General features: G+C 37.2%; 1 protein-coding gene and 1 long non-coding RNA gene across 3 annotated transcripts in view; both read left to right on the forward strand.

The window, feature by feature from the left end:
* The window catches only part of LOC106875258 (vitamin D3 receptor), a 582218-nt gene that overhangs the window by 183470 nt on the left and 374574 nt on the right, over positions 1–24174 (forward strand). The gene's annotated exons all lie outside the window — the stretch shown is intronic.
* Positions 7214–9819, forward strand: LOC149137291 (uncharacterized). Its single transcript, XR_016240824.1, has 3 exons — positions 7214–7561; positions 7601–8615; positions 9080–9819. It is a non-coding gene; the product is annotated as an uncharacterized LOC149137291 (long non-coding RNA).

A 24174-nucleotide genomic window follows, 5' to 3' on the forward strand; every position in this document is an offset into this window, starting at 1 on the left:
CACCTCTATCAAGATCACTACCATCTTGGTTACAACTACTACTTTTATAGTTGTTACTACCACAGGAACTACTGTTGACACTATGACCACCACCACCACAAAAACAACTACTACTACTACTGCTGCTGCTGCTGCTACTACTACTACTACTACTACTACTACTACTACTACTACTGCTGCTGCTGCTTCTGCTGCTGCTACTACTACTACTACTACTACTACTACTACTACTACTACTACTACTACAGCAGCAGCTCCTGCTTGATGCATTAAGGGAGAAAGTCTTGTGACAGACTGAACACATTATCCTGAAGAAAACCCAAGAGTGTCTCAGTACCTGTAGTTCAGTTTGGCAGTTACATAAATTTCTTAAAATACTCCAAGACTTAACCCCAATATTAATATTCCATAATACAGAAGCAGATTTCAATCACACACATGGAAATGTTTATATATATATATATATATATATATATATATATATATGTGTGTGAGTGAGTGTGTGTGTGTGTGTGTGTGTGTGTGTGTGTATGTATGTATATATATATATATATATATATATATATATATATATATATATATATATATATAACCACCCTTTTAATGGCCATTTCTATGATTGGCTTTATGTACACACACACACACACACGCACACATACTCTCTGTTCTCTCTTTTACTTGTTTTAATCATTTGACTGTGTCCATGCTGTAGCACCGCCGTTAGTCGAGCAAATCAACCCCAGGACTTATTCTTTGTAAGCCTAGTACTTATTGCATCAGTCTCTTTTGCCGAACCGCTTAGTTATGGTGATGTAAACACACCAGCATCGGTTGTCAAGCGATGTTGGGGAGGGGGGGACAAACAGACACACAAACATATATACGATGGGCTTCTTTCAGTTTCCGTCTACCAAATCCACTCACAAGGCTTTGGTCGGCCCAAGGTTATAGTAGAAGACGCTTGCAGTGGGACTGAACCCGGAACCATTTGGTTCATAAGCAAGTTACTTACCACACAGCCACTCCTACGCCTATAATTTAATAAACAGAATATAATATCTGATGTGATGGAGTACTTTTTTGTTGATCTTACCATCATGGAACCGTGCACTATATTTATATACATATATGTACAATATTTGAAAACAAACCCGAAGCCTTTGTAAGTTACAGAGAAAGAGTGACTATGAAAGGGGTTTATGCAAAGACTTACAAAGCTTTCAGGTTTGTTTACAAATATTTTATGTATCTATACAGATAATTTGGCTGAATTTGATGGGTGAGCATGTTGGCCCAATTGGATGCGCAAGGAGTCATGTAAGCATTGATTTATGGGTTCGATTCTGACCTGGGTTAGCTCATCATTTTTCAGTCAATTGTTTAGATAAATATCGCTTTAAATCAAAGTATATATATATTATTATGACATATTAGTATATAGTTGTTAATGTATCATATATGTATATATGTGTGTGTGTATATGTGCGTGTGAGTGTATATATATATGTGGGGGGGGGGTATGTATATGTATTGAGAAAAATAGAAAACAAAGATCTGTGAAGTAACAATATAGAAGAGTTTAGTGACGTGTTAAACAACTGAACACTTAAGGTCAGTGGGTGTATATTTTTATAGTGCTTAAGCACAAATTCAATGCACTCATACATGTGTGTGTGTGTCTTCTACTGTACCGCAGCCAATCAATGCTTTGTGGATCAATTTGGTAGACAGAAACCATATGGAAGCCTATTGTAAATATGTCTGTATACACACACACACACAGTTAGATATGCATACATACATTTGCTCAGCAGATTGTATACCAGTAATACAACTAAGTAGGTGACAACCAAACCACTATACTGGGAGCAGACAGGACGATGGTAATCTATGTAGAGCTCTAAGCTTAACAAGTAGCAGTTGTACGTCTATTATATATGTGTGCATGTGTGTAGTTGTGTTTGCACTCACACTTCTGTTTGACAAGTAGTGTTGGTTTGTTTACATTCCTGTGACTTAGTAGTTCAGCAAAAGATACTGAATAAATAAGTACCAGGTTCAAAAATAAGCACTGTGGTCAGTTTGCTCAGCTAAACTTTTAATGGCTCTGCTCCAGCATGGCCACAGTTCACTGATTGAAACCAAGTAAAGCATAAAAGATATATGTAACCATGTGGATCTGGGTTCAGTTCCAGTGCGTGGCACCTTGGGCAAATGTCTTCTACTATAGCCTCGGACCGACCAAAGCCTTGTGAGTGGATTCGGCAGATGGATACTGAAAGAAGCCCATCATGTGTGTGTACGTTTATGTGTGTGTGTGTGTGTCTTTGTGTCTATGTTTGGCCCCTCCACCATCATTTGATAAATTGATGTTGGTGTGTTTACGTCCCTGTAACTTGGCAGTTCAGCAAAAGAGACCTATAGAATATGTATTAGGCTTACAAAGAATAAATCCTGGGGTCGATTTCTTCGACTAAAACCCTTTGAGCTGGTGCTCCAGCATGGTCGGAGTCAAATGATTGAAATGTGTAAAAGAATAAAAGAATATATAAAGACAATAGATACCCAAGTATGCCTGTTGCATACGAAACATTAATGGTGACTTTGATCTTCAGTAATACAGACACAACTACAGGCATGTTTCAGAGTTATCACAACTCCTCAGCAAAGCATAGACTAACTGCTATTGCAGATGCTATAGGTTTAGGGAAGTATTTAAGAGTTTTGTGACTCAATACATAAGATACATGTCAAGCTTTCACACTGTATCCAATTAGATGTCTCTATAATCAACCATTGTACAATTTCTAGTGGAACATTTTATATTACAAACACTTCATTCAATCTAACACTGTACCAAATACTATTTTCAAGAGCGTCAATGTGATTGTTCAAAACGCTAGAAAGAGCAGCCAAAGCCCTTCTGAACACATTCAATAATATAGTCAGGAGTTCGCGGTGTCTGGTAGAAAGGCAGTATCGCCACAACTGGAATGTCTTTTCTAGGATTTGCTCAATCAGGGCTGACTTGGGTCTAGGGAACAGTAGCCCTTTTCTGAACATATCTCTTACAGTCTGTCCTTTTGGCTCTCTGTTTTCATACTCTCTCCTTCCACCCAAGGTAACAATCACACTCCTTCAATGTTCTGTGTGTATGTGTAAGTGTATGTGTGTGTGTGTGCATGTATAGGTGAAGGGGTTAAATGTGGCAAGCCTTCAGCTGTACAACAGAGATCTGTCACGGCGCATTAACAGAAAACTGTTTTTAGTAGCTGTGTATAATTATAGACAATTAAGGTGATTAGCAGTATTTAGCTTAGCTCTTTGTCCTTTAACTAAATCTATGTGAGAGTTTCTAGGCAGTCACTCAACCTCAGAGAAATAGCAGTCAGCTTCCCTCAAATCACACTCTTAAGTTGACTGTGGGTTGTGCCTTTGATCTTTAGGTCTGTTTGAAATAAACAGCAAGGAATTAAATCAATAATAATGATGATGATGATAATAATAATAATAATAATAAATCGATATAGCATGCCCCAGTGATATGTATGATAATCAACATAGCATGCTCTGGTGACAACAGGATCAATGTGAAAGAAGAAGAAAAAATAAACAGTTAGGATGATCTGAAGTGGGAAATACGAAGGTTGTAGTCAATGAAGTGAGTAGACGTGATACCAACGGTTATTGGCGCATTTGGAAGTATCAGCATTCAGCTACTAACATGGCTGAAAAAGATTGGTGCAAGTGTGAAGGTAGAACACCTACAAAAATGAGCATTGCTTGGAACTGCAAGAATTCTTCGCAGAGTTTTTGAAGCATCACCAGTAAACAAGTGTCACCTGAGTCTGCTGGCTGTGGACGGCTGACACTTTCCATCATAACCCAGCAAAATAAGCTGTGAATTTTCAAATAATAATAATAATAATAATAATAATAATAATAATAATAATAATGATAACAACAACAACGTTTCAAATGTTGACACAAGGACAGTAAATTTAGGAGAAGGGAGGGGTAAGTCGATTACATGTTCAATTGGTACTTATTTTACTGACCACAAGATGACAAAAGGCAATGTTCCCTTTGGCTAAACTGTGAGCACCAAGCAAAAGAGGGCGCCACTAATGTGCCAGATCTCCCTGAAATCACACTCTTATGTTTTGAAAAAGTTAAAGGATATGTTGAATAATGTAGCCTGACATAGAAAGGATAAAGAGGATAAAGATCCTTTCTGACTCATAAAGACTCACTTAGCTGGTTTACCGGTTTCCATGGCTCCTAAATTCCCCACTTGGATGATATGCTGGTCTGTCGTAGGATTACTCATTTTTGCCAACTGATAGAATAACTGCCAGGCTTAGGAAAAATAAATACCAGGGTCGATTTGTTCAACAAAACCCTGTGAGCCTGTGCTCCAGCATGGCTGGAGTCTAATGGTTGAAACGAGTACTCGATAAAAGTACGGGTACAAGGTGTAAAACTGCCAAACTGAACATCTGGGAACCGAACCTCTGGCCAGGAGGAAGCATGTGCTTACCACCTTTTATTTACGTCTACTTACTGTCATCATCCTCTTCAATATATTACAATGCTTTGCCGCCAATCAATTGCTGTTGTTGTTGGCACTGCGTCGCTTACGACGTCGAGGGTTCCAGTTGATCCGATCAACAGAACAGCCTGCTCGTGAAATTAACGTGCAAGTGGCTGAGCACTCCACAGACACATGTACCCTTAACGTAGTTCTCCGGGATATTCAGCATGACACAGAGTGTGACAAGGCTGACCCTTTGAATTACAGGCACAACAGAAACAGGAAGAAAGAGTGAGAGAAAGTTGTGGTGGAAGAGTACAGCAGGGTTCGGCCCCCCCCCCTGCCGGAGCCTTGTGGAGCTTTAGGTGTTTTCGCTCAATAAACACTCACAACACCCGGTCTGGGAATCGAAACCGCGATCCTATGGCCGCGAGTCCGCTGCCCTAACCACTGGGCCATTGCGCCTCCTGTCAATCAATTGCAAGCATGTTGAAAAGAACAAACAATACAGAGACATGGGTCAAAGCGGAAAGCGATGACAAGAATGCAGCAGCAACAGTGAAGGTGGAGGAGGGAGGGAAGGAGGAAAGAAGGCGGGGTGGGGTAAAAAAGAAAAGAAGTGGAGGAGGAGATATAAGTGATGGACAAGAAAGAAAAAGATTGTAAGGATGTAATTATCTCAATTGTCCAGCAGTAAGCTGTCAAATTGGACATGTCCACTTATGCCAACATCTTTTGGTCAAATAACTCAGGTAAGTCATGATGATGATGATGATGATGATGATGATGATGATGATGATAATAATAATAATAATAATGATAATAATAATAATGATAATAATAATGATGATAATAATAATAATAATGATAATAATAATAATAATAATAATAATAATAATAATAATAAAATTAATGATAAAATGCAAAGCCACGATAATGATGATAATGATGATGTCTGCCATGGCTTACCGGAATTAATCTTAATATAATTAGCCTTATTGAACATGATTCTAATTAAAATAAACATTGTCTGTGTGTGTGTGTGTGTGTGTGTGTGTGTGTGTGCGCACTAGCAAATAATGAAATATTAAATATTATTGGAGATGTGGCTGGAAGAAGAAGAAGAAGAAGTAGTAGTAGTAGTAAACATGTAAAATGAAAGAGAAAAAAGAAAAAGAAACAGAAAAGGCAGAACAATTTAAGTATACGAATGCAAAAATGGAAAGAGGAACAAGAGAAAGAGATGAAGAAAGCAAAGATTCAGCATCCTTGCCGTCATCAGCAGTACCATCATCACTTTTATAAACACCACATCATCTTAAAAGACCATCAGTTCTTAGGCTACAAGGACGACAACAGCATGTATGACATCATCATCATCATCATCATCATCATCATCATTATTGTTGTCATCATCATCATCATCATCATAGTCCTCAACATCACCACCGTACATTCTAACATTCCAACATCCATCAGTACTGTCCTTAAACAATGCAATCCAAGCACCCCTTAGCTCATTGCTTTAATGACCATTTTTCATGCTGACATAGGTCAAAGAAAAAAAAGAAAGAAAGAGGAGGAGGGCGAGGAGTAAAAGGCAGGATGATGAAACTTAAAATTAAATAGCAACAACAAGAACAATTACGGGTAAAAGTATTAGCAGAAGTGTTTTTGCTGGCTAACAAGCTTGGCAGGGTGTTTATTGAGAGATTAATTACAGGTATGTAAATATAGGTAATTAGTCTGATGACATGCAGTGAGAGGTGGTAGGTAGGTGGAGAGATGTTAATGAGACACACATGCCGCTTTATATATATATATATATATATATATATATATATATATATATTTACAAACACACACACACATTGCATGTGTGTGTGTGTTCTTTACATGCAAGCATACAGAACAGACAACCAATGCAATGCCACACAAACACCCACATGCACACACACACACACACACACACACACACACACAACTACATAGTAGTTAATCTTCCACACCAATGTATGTACACACAAGCACAGACAAATACATAATATCAACAAGTCCATAATCAAATCAACACACACGTGTGTGCGCACGTATACATGTGTACACATACACACAGAAGTTCAGATGGCCTAATCGCCAAACTGCATACACACAAAGCACATGCTCACATTATTGAATGTGTGCAGATACACAGCTATACGCTATCACTCGCTCAGGCAGAGACAGAGGGAGACAGAACAAAGAGAGAGAGAGAGAGAGAGAGAGAGAGAGAGAGAGAGAGAAAGAAATTGAGGGAGACAGAGAAATAGACAGACTGAGATTAATATATGCAGAAAAATGCCAGCGGTCAGGCAAAAATCATCATCCATATTAACAACAACAGCATCAACAGCACTGCATCTTTTGAAGAAACATCCTTCCACTACCACCACCACCACCACCACCACCACATCCACCACCACCACCACCACCACCACCACCAACACCAACAACAACAACAACAACAACAACCAACAACAACAATCAACAGTTTGCTTTCAAACTCTAAATATTTCATGGTTATTTAGATATGCAGATTAAGAACAGCTTAAACATGCACACACACACACACACACACACAGATTCCTGCATAATCACACATGAATTCAAACATCACCTTCATCATTTTATTATTATTATTTTTTTTTTTTTCTTTCTCCCATCCTTGCATGGGTTAGCCAGACCTGCTACAGCACAGCATGCTGCAATTTCTTGAGGTTGTTTGTCTGTCTGTTTGAATGGTTCAGCCTCCACAGTTCAAATTTTGCCATTTATTCCTTTTTCTTTACCTGTTCGCCCAATACTACCCACCACCATCACCACCTCTATGAAGGACATACATGCTCGTTCCCATGACAACTCATAAGTACCCCTTCGATAGGTATGTATGTGTAGATGGCTATATAGATATGAGGTGGTTGAGTTCCTTTCAAGCACTGAGCCTCATGGAGGCAAAGTGATCAAGTTCCTAGGCCACATGGAGGCAAAGTGGCTGAGTGCCTTTTGAACAGACCTCACGGAAGCAAGATGGCTGAGTTCCTTTCGAGTGTTGGGCCTCATGGAGGCAAAAATTCAGCATTACTGTTGTCATCATAGTACAAGCATGTTGACTGGGAAGGAATAAATATACAAAAAATGTTAGGACCAAACTCATGCTACAGATGTGGAGGCCTACATTTTGGTAAGGATTGTCCTTTCAAAATGCAGAAGTGTTACAGTTGTCAAAACATAAGCCACAAGAGCTCACATTGCAGAGGAGTGTTAGGAAGGTCGAACATAAAAAAACTCCAAAGTTTTCTCAACAGAAAGTAGAAACGACACCAAAAAGCGGAAATGTTTACATGTAAAAGTAAACGAAGTGAATATTAGATTACAACTAGATAGTGGTAGTGACATTTCGATTACTGAAACTGACACATGGAAAAGAATTGAAAAGAATGATAAAAATAGAATAAAATAGATTTCGTTTCGTACAGAAGTCAAATTCTCAAAAGGGGAGCTGTTGTGGTAAGAGTCACAACACCCCCTGCAAGAACAGATTGACCGAATGATTACAAATAGTAGCAGTCTGAGTAAGATACAGATAGAATAGGTGTTAATTGCAGGAAGTCATAATATTGTTTGTTGGGTCATGTATAGTTTGCGGAGAGTTTATTGGATTGTTAGGTTGTTGTTACTCTACTTCAGATAAATATATCATGTGGTCACATGACCAACTGGGCTATCAGATATTGTTACATATTGCTGGTCACAATGTGCTTTTGCATTGCTTTAGCCTTCAAATGACGCCACACTGCTGGCTGGGTGAGCAGGGCAACATTTCCCCATGATCAAAAAGGGGATTGATGCAATGTGAAATGAAGTGTTTTGCTTAAGAATACAATGTGCCACCCAGTCAGGGAATCAAACCTATGATCTAGCAATCATGAGTGCAACAGCCTTACCACTAGGCAACATGCCTTCACACACACACACACACACACATATATATATATACAGATTTGTATGTTAGTCATATGTAAATGTGAGGCTGAATAAATTTGTTTATCATCATCATCATCATCATCGTTTAACGTCCGCTTTCCATGCTAGCATGGGTTGGACGATTTGACTGAGGACTGGTGAAACCGGATGGCAACACCAGGCTCCAGTCTGATTTGGCAGAGTTTCTACAGCTGGATGCCCTTCCTAACGCCAACCACTCAGAGAGTGTAGTGGGTGCTTTTACGTGTCACCCGCACGAAAACGGCCACGCTCGAAATGGTGTCTTTTATGTGCCACCCGCACAAGCCAGTCCAGGGGCACTGGCAACGATCTCGCTCGAAAATCCTACAGGAGCCAGTCAGGCGGTACTGGCAACGGCCACGCTCAAAATGGTGCATCTCATGTGCCACCCGCACAAGAACCAGTCCAGGGGCACTGGCAACGATCTTACTTGGCTTGCCGGGTCTTCTCACGCACAGCCCATTTCCAAAGGTCTCGGTCCGTAGTCATCGCCTCGGTGAGGCCTTTATATATATAAAAAATATATGTGGCATGTGTATGTGCATGTGTGGATTCCCCATCACATAAAACCATTTATTGTCTAACCAGAAACCCTCACTTCTTCCTTACCTCCAACTGCTCTTCTCCTTTATGCTTGCAGTTTCTTGTCCTTGAAATTTTTGTGGAATTGAGGTAAAGTGTAATTTGTTTAGTAACAAACACTTGTTTCACAGGACATGTGCAAGGTCTGTCTGCTGACAAGAGCTCCCAAAATTCTTCTTTTCAAATACTGAAAACAGTTCCTCAGCTACTTCTCACTCTTCCCAAGTCTACAACTTTAGAGGCACCATAGTGAGTTGTTGAAATGCTAGTGTGGAGACATGTAAATGTATGCTGTGTGCAAGAAGTAAGATGAAAAGGAGCCTCAGCTAGACTGCCCATGGGCAAGGAACAAAGGTACAAACTCTTCTGGGAAGTTAGCAGTGATTGTGTGGGTAGTGTAAGCATACTTTTAGCAGGGAAATGAGCAGATAAAATGATCAAGATAGTCAGAGTGTGTGACAGGATAATAAGTTTAATAATAATAATCCTTTCTATAATAGGCACAAAGCCTGAAGTTTGGGGGAGGTGGCAAGTTGACATATCATCTCTATTGCTCAACTTTATTGACCCTGAAAGGATGAAGGCAAAGTTGACCTTAATGGAATTTGAACTCAGAACATAAAGATAAGTAGAATGTTTAGTAATAATTTATCTAGAATGCTAATGATTCTATCGGCTTGCCAATTTGTTGTTGTTGTTGTTGTTGTTGTTGTTGTTTTATTATTATTATTATTATTATCATTATTATCATTATTATCATTATTATTATTATTATTATTATCATTATCATTATTATTATCACTATTATTATTATTATTATTATTATTATTATTATTATTATTATTATTATTATTATTAAGACAGCGAGCTGGCAGAATCACTAGCATGCTGAATGAAATGCTCAGCAGTATTTTGTCTGTCTTTATGTTCTTGGTTCAAATTCTGCCAAGGTTAACTTTGCCTTTCATCCTTTCAGGGGTCAATAAATTAAGTACCAGTGAAACACTGGGGATCAATGTTATTGACTAGCCCCCTTCCCACAAATTCGAGGCCTTGTAATTCCAGCAGAAAGGATCATTATTATTATTATTATTATTATTGTGGAGGCGCGTGGCTTAGTGGTTAGGGTGTCAGCATCATGATCGTAAGACTGTGGTTTCGATTCCTGGACCAGGAGAACACGCTGTTTTCTTGAGCAAAACACTTCATTTCATGCTGCTCCAGTTGACTCAACTGACAAAAATGAGTAATCCTGCGATGGACTGGCGTTCTGTCCAGCTGGGGAACACATACGCCATTGAAACCAGGAAACCGGGCCCATGAGCCTGGCTAGGCTTTAAAAGTACGCATTTTTTTATTATTATTATTATTATCATTAATAATAATGATAATAATAATAATAATAATAATAATAATAATAATAATAATAATAATAATAAATAATAATAATAATCCTTTCTGACCTGGCACTAATTTTATCAACCTTGGAAGGAAAACTTGACTTTGGTGGCACTTGAAATCAGAACATAAAACCTGCTAAACATTTTGTCCAGCATGCTAATGGTTCTGCCAAACCACTGAACCCCAAACAATAATAATAATAACAACAACATAGGCACAGGGATTGAAATTTGGGGAGAAGGAGTTAACTGAATAAATTGGAGCTGGTACTTGAATGGTTCTTCATTTTATTCACCTTAGAGGAACCAAAGACAACAAGCGATTGTTTCTAAAATAAAATTACATGGCCCAAAATTTTCGGGGAGCAAGTATTCGATTAAATCGATTAACAACCTCAATATTGATTTGTGTCATAATTACAAGAGGGATGATGACAATAATGACGCCATCACCATCGATGATGATGAAGAATTGAATGATGAATTTGGTTCGATTGAAAAATTGGAACAAATGAAAATAAATCTTTAACCACTGCAAAAATTAATTTTAAAAACATCAATATAAAAACAAACACAGAAAAAAGTCACCCCACAAAGAAATGAGAATAGAATTGAATTGTGGGTTGATGTTTAATTGCAGAACCAAAGCTAATGAATTAATCAATTTTTTTTTTATCAGTTTATTTACTTATGTTTTTTGTTTTTCTTGAGAATCATGCAATACTTTTGTATCATTCAGAATCAAAGATGGCAGCTTCTAAGATGAAAGATTTGTATTTTCTTTTATTTGTACAGTCATGAATAAGAAGTTCTTACACTCTCTCTCTCTCTCTCTCTCTCTCTCTCTCTCTCTCTCTCTCTCTCTCTCTTCTCTCTCCCTCTTACTCTTGCTCTCCCTCTGCCCTCCACCTTTAATCTAGGACAGTTGCAGATTACGGTAATCATTGCAACTGGCCTAATCTGGATGCCTCTGCCTGTTCTGCATTCCAATTCTCAGAACTTCAACACACACATAAATACACAGATGCACATAGGCAGAGAAATGAAATACAAACTCATACACAAACACATGAACACACACACACATATATATATATATTGAGAAAACATATACAAACATGGACACACACATATACATAATAACATAGCATACAAACATACACACATACAAGAAATACAGCAATTCATAGAGACAAACATAGCAATATATACACATATGTGCAAACATACATTCACACACATAGCTCAATGGCATGCTCATTAATAGCAATAACATGCACGCGCACACACACAGCCAAAAGCATGCATATTAAAAGTATTAAATGACAAACACATCCATTTGCAATCAAATTGATTATTTACATCATAGCTTTCAGATGAGTATGCTAGTAGGTCAGTGCATAAATACTTGTGTGTCACTGCCTTCATAGTTTAGAGTTCTGAGTTCAATTCTAGGATTCACTCAGATAATTTTTTTATTTTTCTATTTTTTCGTCTCTTCCTTGCTTCTTATCATTGCGGACATGGCTGTGTGGTTGTGAAGCTTGTAGTCTAAGGTTCAGTTCTACTGTGATACTTCAGTACAAGTGTCTTCTACTATATCCTCAGGCCGACTAAAGCCTCGTCAATGGATTTGGTAGATGGAAGCTGAAAGAATTCTGTTGTGTGTGTGTGTGTATGTGTATATCGTGTGTACCCTTATCTTGAAATCATGTGATGGTGGCAAAATAAGCATCACCATCATATGAGCGATGTTGTTCACTTCCAGTTTTCATGCAAAGCATGTCAAATCCTGAGGGAATATTACCTTGCTTGGAAACTGGTGCAAATTGGTGACAGAAAGGGTATCCAGGTGTAGAAAACTTGCTTTAACCCTTTTGATACCAACCTGGCTGAAACCGCCTCTGGCTCTGTAGTAGAAATGTCTTGTTTTCATAACTTTTGAATTAAAACCTTCCACCAAATTTTAGTCACAATTTGTGTTCCTAACACCAGCCTAATGATAACTAAGTTATTTTACTAAATTCATTGTTATAAAATTAATTGAAAGAAACACAGAGCATCTCAAAATAAATATGGTAACAAAAGGGTTAATGAATTCCTTTTAACTCATGCAAGCATAAAGAAGTGGATATGAAATGACAATGATGGTGTGATGTTGTTGATGTTGCTGTTGTCGTTTCTGGCATGGTAAATAACAGAAAAAGACATCAAAGTCATTTGAATGTCAGCTAAAAATACTTTGCTTATAATTATTTCAGCACTCACTATTGAAGACTGAGTCGCAAATATACATATGTGTGTGCTGATCTCTAACTGTGGAGGGATCTGTGGAAGACATGGGACAACGTGGCAAAGGAGGATCTTCAGGTGTTGAGTCTCAAGGAGGTGACGACAAGTGACCGAGACTTTTTGCAATTTGCTGTGCTTGAGAAGAAAAGACGTCAGGCTAAGTGTAAATTGTAGACATGGGCAGCGCCAGTGAAAAGGCACTCGTGCCGGTGACATGTAAATGGCAGCCATGCTGGTGAGATGTAAAAGGTACCTAATACACTCTCAGAGTGGTTGGCGTTAGGAAGGGCATCCAGCTGTAGAAAACCAAACCGAACCAGACTGGAGCCTGGTACAGCTATTGAGCTTATCAGTTCCAGTCAAATCGTCTAACCCAGGGGTTTCCAAACTTTCTGACTTGCGGACCCCTTTATATTTCAGGCTTTACCTTAGGGACCCCCTTATAAATGCTTATGAAATTTATACATAAATATTTGCTTAAAATAACATATATTTTTACATTTATTTATTTAACAGTATTTAACAAATAGGTTTATTGTCAATTAAAAGATTTCGATTAAAAAACATATATGAAATCAAATTGCCCATAAAAAGTATTTGCTGTCCACGGACCCCCTGTCTTGTCCTTGCGGACCACAGTTTGAAAACCTCTGGTCTAACCCATGTCAGCATGGAAAGAGGATGCTAGATGATGGTGATGATGATAAGGGCAGATACAGACATGGCTGTGTGGTTGAGAAGCTTGCTTCCAAACTGCATGATTTTGTCCCACTGTATGGCAACCAGTCTGACTGAATGAGGGTGTATGCAGGCACACACACACACACACACACACACACACACACACACACACAACTGACTCTAAGTTCTCAAGAGGCCAGAACAAAAGACAATGAATGAGTAAAGGTAAGGGTATGAACATGTGATGGTTTAAGAAGGAAGGAAGGAAGGAAGGAAGTAAGGAAGGAACGACGGATGGATGGATGGATAGATAGATAGATAGATAGATAGATAGATAGATAGAGAGAGAGAGAGAGAGAGAGAGAGAGAGAAAAGGAGGGAGAGAGAAAGGAAGAAAGACACCAAGTCAAATTGACACAGGAAAACCCAACCAAAAAAGCATGATACTTCGTCTACACCATTAAAACTGTGGAGAAACATGGAATTAATTTAAATTTATCAAATTGGCTATCTCAAATTACAATGCATGAGATTTAACTCTTGCTCATTTCATGTTACAGTTCTTATTGCTTTCATTTACTATATATTAAACGCAAACATACACGTATGTATGAGTGTCAGTAGAGATGTCAATAAATATAAATAGACACATATGAACATATACACATACACACAAAAGTGTATGTGTATATATATCCATGTATCCATATGCTCTCCTGTGCGTGTGTGTATATGTGCATGCGAGTATGTATAAATCTCCACAATCACACACAAGTAAACAGCAATGCGTATGTTTGTATCTCCCATGAAACAAAATGAACCTGACTGATATACATGTATATATATATATATATATATATATATATATATATATATAGTTTTAGGGAAAATAACCAATTTTCAAGAACTCATCGATGAAAATCCACTATCACATATAGAAAAATTAATAATTAAAAGCACAATAAATGAGTATAATATAAAGTAAAGTAAATATCATAAGATAAATATAATAAAAAGATTACACGTGTTTCATAACCAATTTTCAAATAGAAAAGAAATTTAAATCGATTAAAATCAATTGAAATTATCGAAAATAAGTTCTATTCAAAAATATAGCTACTCGTCAGATCGTAAGTAGAACAATAATTAGATATATATCTCAACCAACAATAAGTATCAAATGAATTAATATGAAATACTTATTATATAAAGATAGAAAAATTATTTAAAAAATATCATAATATCAAAATAATAGCCATTCAATAATCATCCCTTCATCCATAATAATAACATGTATATTATATACAAAAAACATCTTACCTAAATTATCATTGTTTTAATTATCATTGTTTTAAATACAAGTTGAACGAAGTTTAAGTTTAAAATAATAATGAAGATAAAATTAGTACATATTTAACCGGTGTAATAGTTAAAGCTATACTATTTAAAGCTAAAGACGTTTATTTAATTATGATTAAAGATCAATTGAATAATAGAAAAATACAAGATTATTTATTTCTACAAACGTAATAATAAAAAATATGAATGAAAAAATTATGAATGGAAAAAATTATGAATGAAAAAATTAGGAAAGAAAGATTATTAAGAATAAAAGGTTAAACTTTATATATATATACAAAGTTTTGATTTAAAAAAAAACTTTAACGATATTATAAACTATAAAGATTAATAATTAATCAAATAATATTAATCAAAAATAATCGAAAATATATCAACACTATTCCAATCGAAGTTCTAATATTATGTTGAAATGAAACTATAACTTCTAAATAATATAGTGTTAAATAAGTTATCTATTAAAATAATCTATAAAGAACCAAATGAATAGTATAAAAACAAGAATACATATTATTTTCAAATAGTAGAAAATCTTTAGCAAAGTGAAAACAGTACTTATCCAAATTTTTCCGTAATTCAAACTGAAAAACTAAGACGTTATCTAATAGCTATAGCGTTTTAAGCAAGAGTTAAATATGTACTAATTTTATCTTCATTATTATTTTAAACTTAAACTTCGTTCAACTTGTATTTAAAACAATGATAATTTAAAACAATGATAATTTAGGTAAGATGTTTTTTGTATATAATATACATGTTATTATTATGGATGAAGGGATGATTATTGAATGGCTATTATTTTGATATTATGATATTTTTTAAATAATTTTTCTATCTTTATATAATAAGTATTTCATATTAATTCATTTGGTACTTATTGTTGGTTGAGATATATATCTAATTATTGTTCTACTTACGATCTGACGAGTAGCTATATTTTTGAATAGAACTTATTTTCGATAATTTCAATTGATTTTAATCGATTTAAATTTCTTTTCTATTTGAAAATTGGTTATGAAACACGTGTAATCTTTTTATTATATTTATCTTATGATATTTACTTTACTTTATATTATACTCATTTATTGTGCTTTTAATTATTAATTTTTCTATATGTGATAGTGGATTTTCATCGATGAGTTCTTGAAAATTGGTTATTTTCCCTAAAACTATATATATTTTATATATACTTTATCTATAAGGCTCAATTTAATTTTAATTTTTTATAAATTGATTTTAATTGAGTTTTTTACCTGTAATTTTGGATTTTGTCCCTAATAATATTATTATATATATATATATATATATATATATATATATATATATATTATCTATGTGCCCTTTTAAAGACTAGCCAGGCTCATGGGCCCGGTTTCCCGGTTTCTATGGCGTATGTGTTCCCTCCAGCTGGACGGGACGGCAGTCCATCGCAGCGTTACTCAAGAAACAGGAAGAAAGAGTGAGAGAAAGTTGGGGCGAAAGAGTACAACAGGGGTCGCCACCACCCTCTGCCAGAGCCTCGTGGAGCTTTAGGTGTTTTCGCTCAATAAACACACATATTTCAACTGCTAAAAGCAAATTCTTGACTATATGTATATGTATGACTGTATATATAAGCTATATTACAAACAATGCACCTACAAGGAACCTATAAAACTTTCCATTAATTAATCTCCCTTATAAACTCATGGCATTTATACATATATGAAGATACAAACACACCATAAACAAGTAGCTCTAAGTAATGTTTATAAAAATATATTAACACTAAACATGTCTATGCGTGTGAATATGTGCATATGTGTGAACATGTATACACATAAACATATAGATAAATATGTGCATATTAACAAGGGAGATTTATGCAATGTTTTATCAGTGAAAAGTGGAAGGTTAAAAGGTGTTGATGGAATCCCATCAGATAGTTGGAAGAATGGGGTCACAGTGTTGCATACTAAACTCCATGAGTTCTTAGCTGCTGTGAACAACACAAAACATCACAGAATCTTCATGATGAGGCCATCATCATCATCATCGTCATCACCCTGTGCAAGAGTTAAAAGGAGAAAGCTTGATTTTTTCAACTACTGAAGAATAACTAGGAGCTTAATTGCAGGAAAAATTCTCCCAAGTGTACTTGTAAACAGACAGTTGGCCATCACAATAGGAGAATTCCCTGAGAGCCAGTGTGGATTCAGGACTAACAGGAGCACCTTCAATATGCTATCAGTAATCTGGACATTCAGAGAGAAATGTAGGAAATAGAAAGGGAGAGGAATGCCTTTGCAACTGTGAGCAAAATAGATTTGTTGTAAATCATTTGATGACAAAGACATCCCCAAAATTCCTCAGCATCATCATTCAGCTACATAAGGATCACTGTAACAAAGTCAGATGGTAAAAATTCCCAGAGCTTTTCCCAATATATATATAAGTAAGGTTGCATTTTCAATATATAAAGACCTTTCCCAATATATAAAGTAAGGCTGCGTTCTTGCACTACCTCTTTTCACTCTCTTTTGGTATGTGTTGGCACTCCGTCGCTTACGACGTCGAGGGTTCCAGTTGATCCGATCAACGGAACAGCCTGCTCGTGAAATTAACGTGCAAGTGGCCGAGCACTCCACAGACACGTGTACCCTTAATGCAATTCTCGGGGAGATTCAGCGTGACACAGAATGCGACAAGGCTGGCCCTATGAATTACAGGCACAACAGAAACAGGAAGAAAGAGTGAGAGAAAGTTGTGGTGAAAGAGTACACCAGGGTTCGCCACCATCCCCTGCCGGAGCCTCGTGGAACTTTAGGTGTTTTCGCTCAATAAACACTCACAACGCCCGTTCTGGAAATCGAAACCGCGATCCTATGACCGCAAGTCTGCTGCCCTAACCACTGAGCCATTGCGCCTCCACTCTTTTGCTGTATGATGTGAGTAAGGGCTACAGAATACTTTGACGAAGAGTACAATGTTTACATCCTATAGTGTACTAATGGCAGGCTGTTGAATCTAAGGTTACTATATAGTCTTATGGCAAGACACTGAAACAACACACCAAACTGTTTGTCAACAATGCTGCTTTTGTTGCCCACAGAGACAACCCTGCAGTGTAAACATCCTTCTTTGCACAAGACAGAAGTTCTCCACTGCCCTATACCACAGGAAGATTACCACCCTCCCTGCATCATATTGTCAGGACATAACTGAAGACAGACCACCTGTTCAGTTTCCTGTGGTGCACCATCTCATCAGATGACAACAGCAGCAAAAGATGTCGGCAAAGACAAACAACACATTCAGTCAGCTGTAGAAAAGACTTTGAAACTGCAAACAGCTGAGAAAAAGCACAAAGATCAGTGTGAACAGATTCATTGCACTGACTTTCCCATCTAATATGGCTCCGATTCATGATTTACACATCATCACCACTTTCAGTCTATCTCTCTCTCTCTCTCTCTCTCTCTCTCTCTCTCTCTCTCACACACACACACACACACATCATCCTCAACATCCACTGAGTGATTTTGTTACAAAAACATCAGGTGAAAAAAAGGTAAAATCATGAAATCCTAAATAGAATTGAACCAAACAACTCGCCCATACATACATACATACATATATATATCTATATATATATATGCAATAACATATAAACAAATTCATTTTGTTTTTGGAAGCCTCAAATATGTATTGTATCATACAGACAAGAAAGTAATATTTTGAACGCAGTATAACGGTGAAAACAGCAGAAAAAAAATGGGTATTTTACCCTTATATGATGGAAAAAGTTTTCAGCAGACAACCATGGGACTTGAACCTGTACTTCCCAGATACAATCTGAGTACTTTATCGATTAAGCTAAACTGCCCGCTGACAACAATTCCCATCAATTAAGTCCTATATACATTGCTTCTGAGTGTAGGTGCACATGAACTATGTGAGAAGATCTGAGCTTCAAATGAGCATTGAAGTGCTGATAGTTCCAAACTGATCCTGTCAAGAAATTAGGGATAGTGGTTCTCAACCAGAGTCTACATGATTCTTGAGGGTGGGCCACATAAGATTTTGCTGTTAAAATTTATGAACAATAAATTGGTTGTACTTCTACAAAACAAGAAATGGTTGAGAATCACTGAATTAGGATGTTGGCCAATGACACTAACATAACACCCCAGATTATTATATGGTACCTATTTCCAATTGAGAGCCAAGTGAACTGAGGCATTTGATAAACAGTATTGTAACCAAAAATATGATGAAACACTAATCGTGGTTAGGAATTGTCAACTTAATAGCAACAAGTCCCAAAACCCATCTATTTAATCATATCACCCCCCACACACACACTCTCTCTCTGTCTCTCTCATTTTTCATTACACATACATACCCATGAACATATGTACATACAAATCTAAGAAAGAAGTGCCAACAGATGACGTCGAGATGAAATGACATGGAATCAAAAGAAGCGGTGATATAAAGTGATTTGCAAACCCTTCCAACCGTCAACAGTTTGGGAAAATAATAATTGTTTTTAAAACGACAATGATGATGACAAGAATGACAACGAAGGTGCCTGCCGGTGGTAGTCAAAACAGAAAATTTACATAGCATAAGAGTACAGATACACATAAAGACAAAATCAAAGCAAATACAGAGACTCTTTGCTCTTGCAAAATATTAAAACCACACAATCCCACCACACACTTGCAAAAAAAAAAACTCCAAAAAACAGGAGACTTTTTCAATAAAAAAAATACTTCTTTGACTAAAAACTCAACAAATAACAACAACAACAACTAATAATAATAATAATAATAATGTCAGAGATTAAAAGATTAATGCCCTTAGAAATGTTTAGAACTGTTGGAAGTGTTCAGAACTCAAAACAGCTGACAAGTGTGGGACATATTTTCCAAACTGCAACATCAAAACATTCCATAAACATGTCACAAAAGGCAAAAGTGACAACTGAAAAGGTTGAGGCCTCTCCTCTTCATACATACATGCATAGATGTGTGTGTGTGTGTGTGTGTGTGTGTGTGTGTGTGTGTGTGTGTGTGTGTGTGTGTGTGCATGTGTGTGTGTATTCTTTTTGAGGGTGCAAAGGCATTTGTTAAGTTTATTTAGTTTCTGTTCATTTTTCTTTTCTTTTTTTTTACATATTTTACTTTACTTTTTGTTTCTCTTTTTTTTTTTGTTTTTTGTCTTTTGTTTGTTTGTAAAGTCGGTATTCAGACAGTTTGAACTACAAATTGTCTGTCAAACACATTTGCTTTTTGTCACAAAAGGAAGTAATTCAACCATTAAAAATATGTAAATATATGGTGACTGCTGGGGTGGTAGGCGGAGGTGGTGGTGGTGGTGGTGGTGTTAACTGCAGTTGTTGTGACTTTTGTCCACATTATTTTTGTTGTTTGTTGTAATTGTTGATCAGTGATGGTGATAATGGTGATGATGATGATGATGATGATGATGATGGAGGTGCAATTTTAGTTGTGATTGATGTTGTTGTTGTGGGTGGTGGTGTAGTCACATAATGCAGTCAGTGTGACCATTGTGGTTGTTGCGACTATTACAATTGTTGTTGCTTTTGGTGGTGGTTGCAGTTGGTGTGAGTGTTGTAGTTTTTGATAATGGCATGATCGCAGTTGGTGTAATTGCTGTTGTTGTTGGAGTGATTCCTGTTATAACTATTTGCTGTTCCAGCTATTTTTCTAATTGTGTCAGACATTATTTTGTCTATATACATACATACACACACACACACACACGTCGTCATGCTAGCATGGGTTGGACAATTTGACTGAGGACTGGTGAAACCAGATGGCTACACCAGGCTCCAATCTGATTTGGCAGAGTTTCTACAGCTGGATGCCCTTCCTAAGGCCAACCAACCACAGAGTGTAGTGGGTGCTTTTTACGTGCCACCGGCATATATATATATATATATATATATATATATATATATATATATATATACACGTGTGTATATATATACATATACATATATACACATATACATACATACATATGTACACATATACATAAATATATATATATAGTTCAAAAAAAGGAAAGAGACAAAAAACAACAACGTGAGGACGTGATACAGATTGTGTTACTAGACGCTCGGGAAAGGAAAGAGAGAGAGAGTATGATGTTTCGAACGGAGGCACACACACACACACATATATATATATGTATAGATATAGATTTATAGATATACATACATACACACACACAGATGCATGTATGTCATCATCATCCTCATCATTTAGCATTCATTCTCCATGTTGACATGAGTTAAACATTTTGACTAGAACTAATAAACCAGAGAGCTGTACCAGACTCTAGTCTAATTTTGGCTTGGTTTCTACAGCTGGATGCCCTTCTTAATGCTAACTACTTCAAGAGTGTGGTGGGTGCCTTTTACATGACATGGCACCAGCACTGTCCACGACTATGACTTCACTGGACTTGATGAGTCTTCCCAAGCACAGCAAAATGCCAAAGGTCTCGATCATTTGTCCTCATGGCCTGCATGAAACCCAACATCCAGAGATCATGCTTCACCACCTCGTCCCATGTCTCCCTGGGTCTCCCTCTTCCACAGGTTCCCTCCACTGTTTTTATACAGACTATAGTCTCACTTGGCTTGACAGGCCAACACAAGCACAGTGTATTGCCAAGGGTCTTGGTTACCGGGGTGGCTGTCTCCATGTGGCCCAATGCTTGAATGGTGCTTTTTATCTGCCACCAGCATGGGTGCCAGTCAGCCGGCACTGGAATTGGTTACAACTATGGTTTCACTCAGTTTAATAGTCATCACAAGCACAGCATGTCATCTAATGATTGAAGGATGCTTTTAACAGGCCAGTTCCTCAACACTGGCATCAGCCATGACTACGATCTCACTTGGCTTGATGAGTCTTCTCAAGCAGCACACATCTCCAAAAGTCTCGGTCACTTGTCATTGCCTCTGTGAGGCCCAACATTTGAAGATCATACTTCACCACTTCATTCCATGTCTTCCTGGGTCTACCTCTTCCATAAGTTCCCTCCACTGTTAGAGTGCAACACTCCTTCACACAGCTGTCCTCATCCATACACATCACATGACTATACCAGTGCAGTCGTCTCTCTTACACACCACATCTGATGCTTTTTATGTCCAACTTTTCTCTCAGGGCGCTTACACTCTGTTGCGTATGCACACTGACATTACACATCCAGCGGAGCATACTAGCTTCATTTTACAAGCCTATGCATGTCCTCAGCAGTCACAGCCGATGTTTTACTGCCATCATACAGTCTGCCTTTCACTCTGAGTGAGAGGCTTTTTGTTACCAGCGGCAGTAGGAGCTCTCTGAACTTAGCCCACCCTATCCTTATTCTAGCAGCTATGCTCTCAGAGCATCTACTCTTGCTAATGACTTGGACACTGAGGTAATGGAAGCTATCGACTACTTCTAGCTTCCTTCCCTGGTAAATGATAGAATCTATTTTCTGTACATTTTTGGTGTTTATTGTACCTGCACACATTCCACACGTGTCCATAGCTTACACTGGGTACATCTTATGGAGTTTCTATCGACACCTTTCCTACAGATCAAGCAGGGCCATCTACCTGAAGAGATTTGAGATTTGCCTGCCTTCCTACTTACTAAGACTTTGGATTTTGCTAGGTTAACTCTAAGGCCCTTTCATTCTAGACTTTGCTCCCACACCTGAAATTCTCTAGTTCTGGTAGTGATTCAGTTATAAGAGCAAAATCATCAGCATTAGAGGAGCTCCCAGGGGCAGCCTGTCTTGATTTTCTCTGTTATCACTTGGAGGGCTATGATAAACAAGATGGAATTGTGGACTGATCCTTGGTAAACCCCTACTTGTACCCTGAATTATTCACTATAATTATTGCCAACCCTCACCTTACTGACAGTATCCCTGTACATGGCTTGTACAGCTCTCACCAACCACTAATCTATCCCTAGCTTCTGCATAGGCCACCAGATAAGGGATCGGGGAACCCTGTCAAAGCCTTTCTCCATGTCAACAAAAAGTACAAAGGTTTATTTTTGGCTAGGTATTTCTCTTGCAGATGTCTTACCAGAAATATAGCATCACTGGTGCTTTGCCCTGGCTGCATCTCGTCAAAACTAACTCTCTCCCTAATTAGTTGATCCAACAGTTTGATACCTCTGTAATTATTTCTAAGGTGTCACCTTTACCTTTGTAGCAGTTGACTATGGTGCTACTAAGATGTCATGTAAAAAGCACCCACTACACTCAGTGGAGTGGTTGGCATTAGGAAGGTCATCTGGCTATAGAAACCAGGCTAAAACAGACCATGGAACCAGTTCCTAACAAGCGGTCCAACCCATGCCAGATTGGAAATCAGATGTTAAATGTTGATGATGATAAAAGACTTGATTTTCTTCTAAATAACAGAATTTGTTTTTTTACATTGTTTTATAAGTGCTTCAACACATCCATCTAATACTGATTCTGTTGCATATAATGGATTTCTATTCAGTCAGGCGGCTAGCTGCAACACCAGTGCTGGTTGTAATACATTTTGTCTTAGCATTAGATTGGCAGTGAGTACATGCAACTGACAAAGTGCAACAAGGCAGAAATGTGCATCTAGCATTCTTAACAGCAGTTGCTGTGATGATCTTCATTTGGCTTGGATATGTATATACTGTGGTTTTAAACACAGTATGCCCATAAGAGATATTTTTCCAAATGAATACCACAGTAAACTTGCCTTTCAACAATGTGTTTACGTTAAGCATGATATATAGATAGTTATTTTAATCTAAAACTGCTTCTGTTGCATATAATGAATACATACATGCAAACACACACATATAAAAAGGGGGAGAAAGTTTGTGCCAATGTGAGAATTCATTACTTAAACTGCTACATCAGTTCTAAATGCTCCTAGGGAGTACACATACACACACACATACACACACAAAGATATCGTACATATAGACATAAAGATAACACACTTATACATACAGACAAAACATGCATATACACAAAGATAACATGCGCATAGACACAAAAGGGCACACACATACACACAGCAATAACCACAACATATATAGACATGTTCTTATTTTTAGCTGTGTTGTGTCTTTGAAAAAAACCAAACAGTTGAATTCACATGTACCATATTCCTCAGGGGCCAACAAATCCTGTTAACTTCCCTCTAAGCGTTGCCTAAATTGAATGCAGCTGAAGTTTGCAATCTGAAAACACAGTTTTTCCCTGCTA

The sequence above is a fragment of the Octopus bimaculoides genome, chromosome 2, assembly GCF_046866305.1.
Source record: "Octopus bimaculoides isolate indiv1 chromosome 2, ASM4686630v1, whole genome shotgun sequence".
Lineage (NCBI taxonomy): Eukaryota > Metazoa > Mollusca > Cephalopoda > Octopoda > Octopodidae > Octopus > Octopus bimaculoides.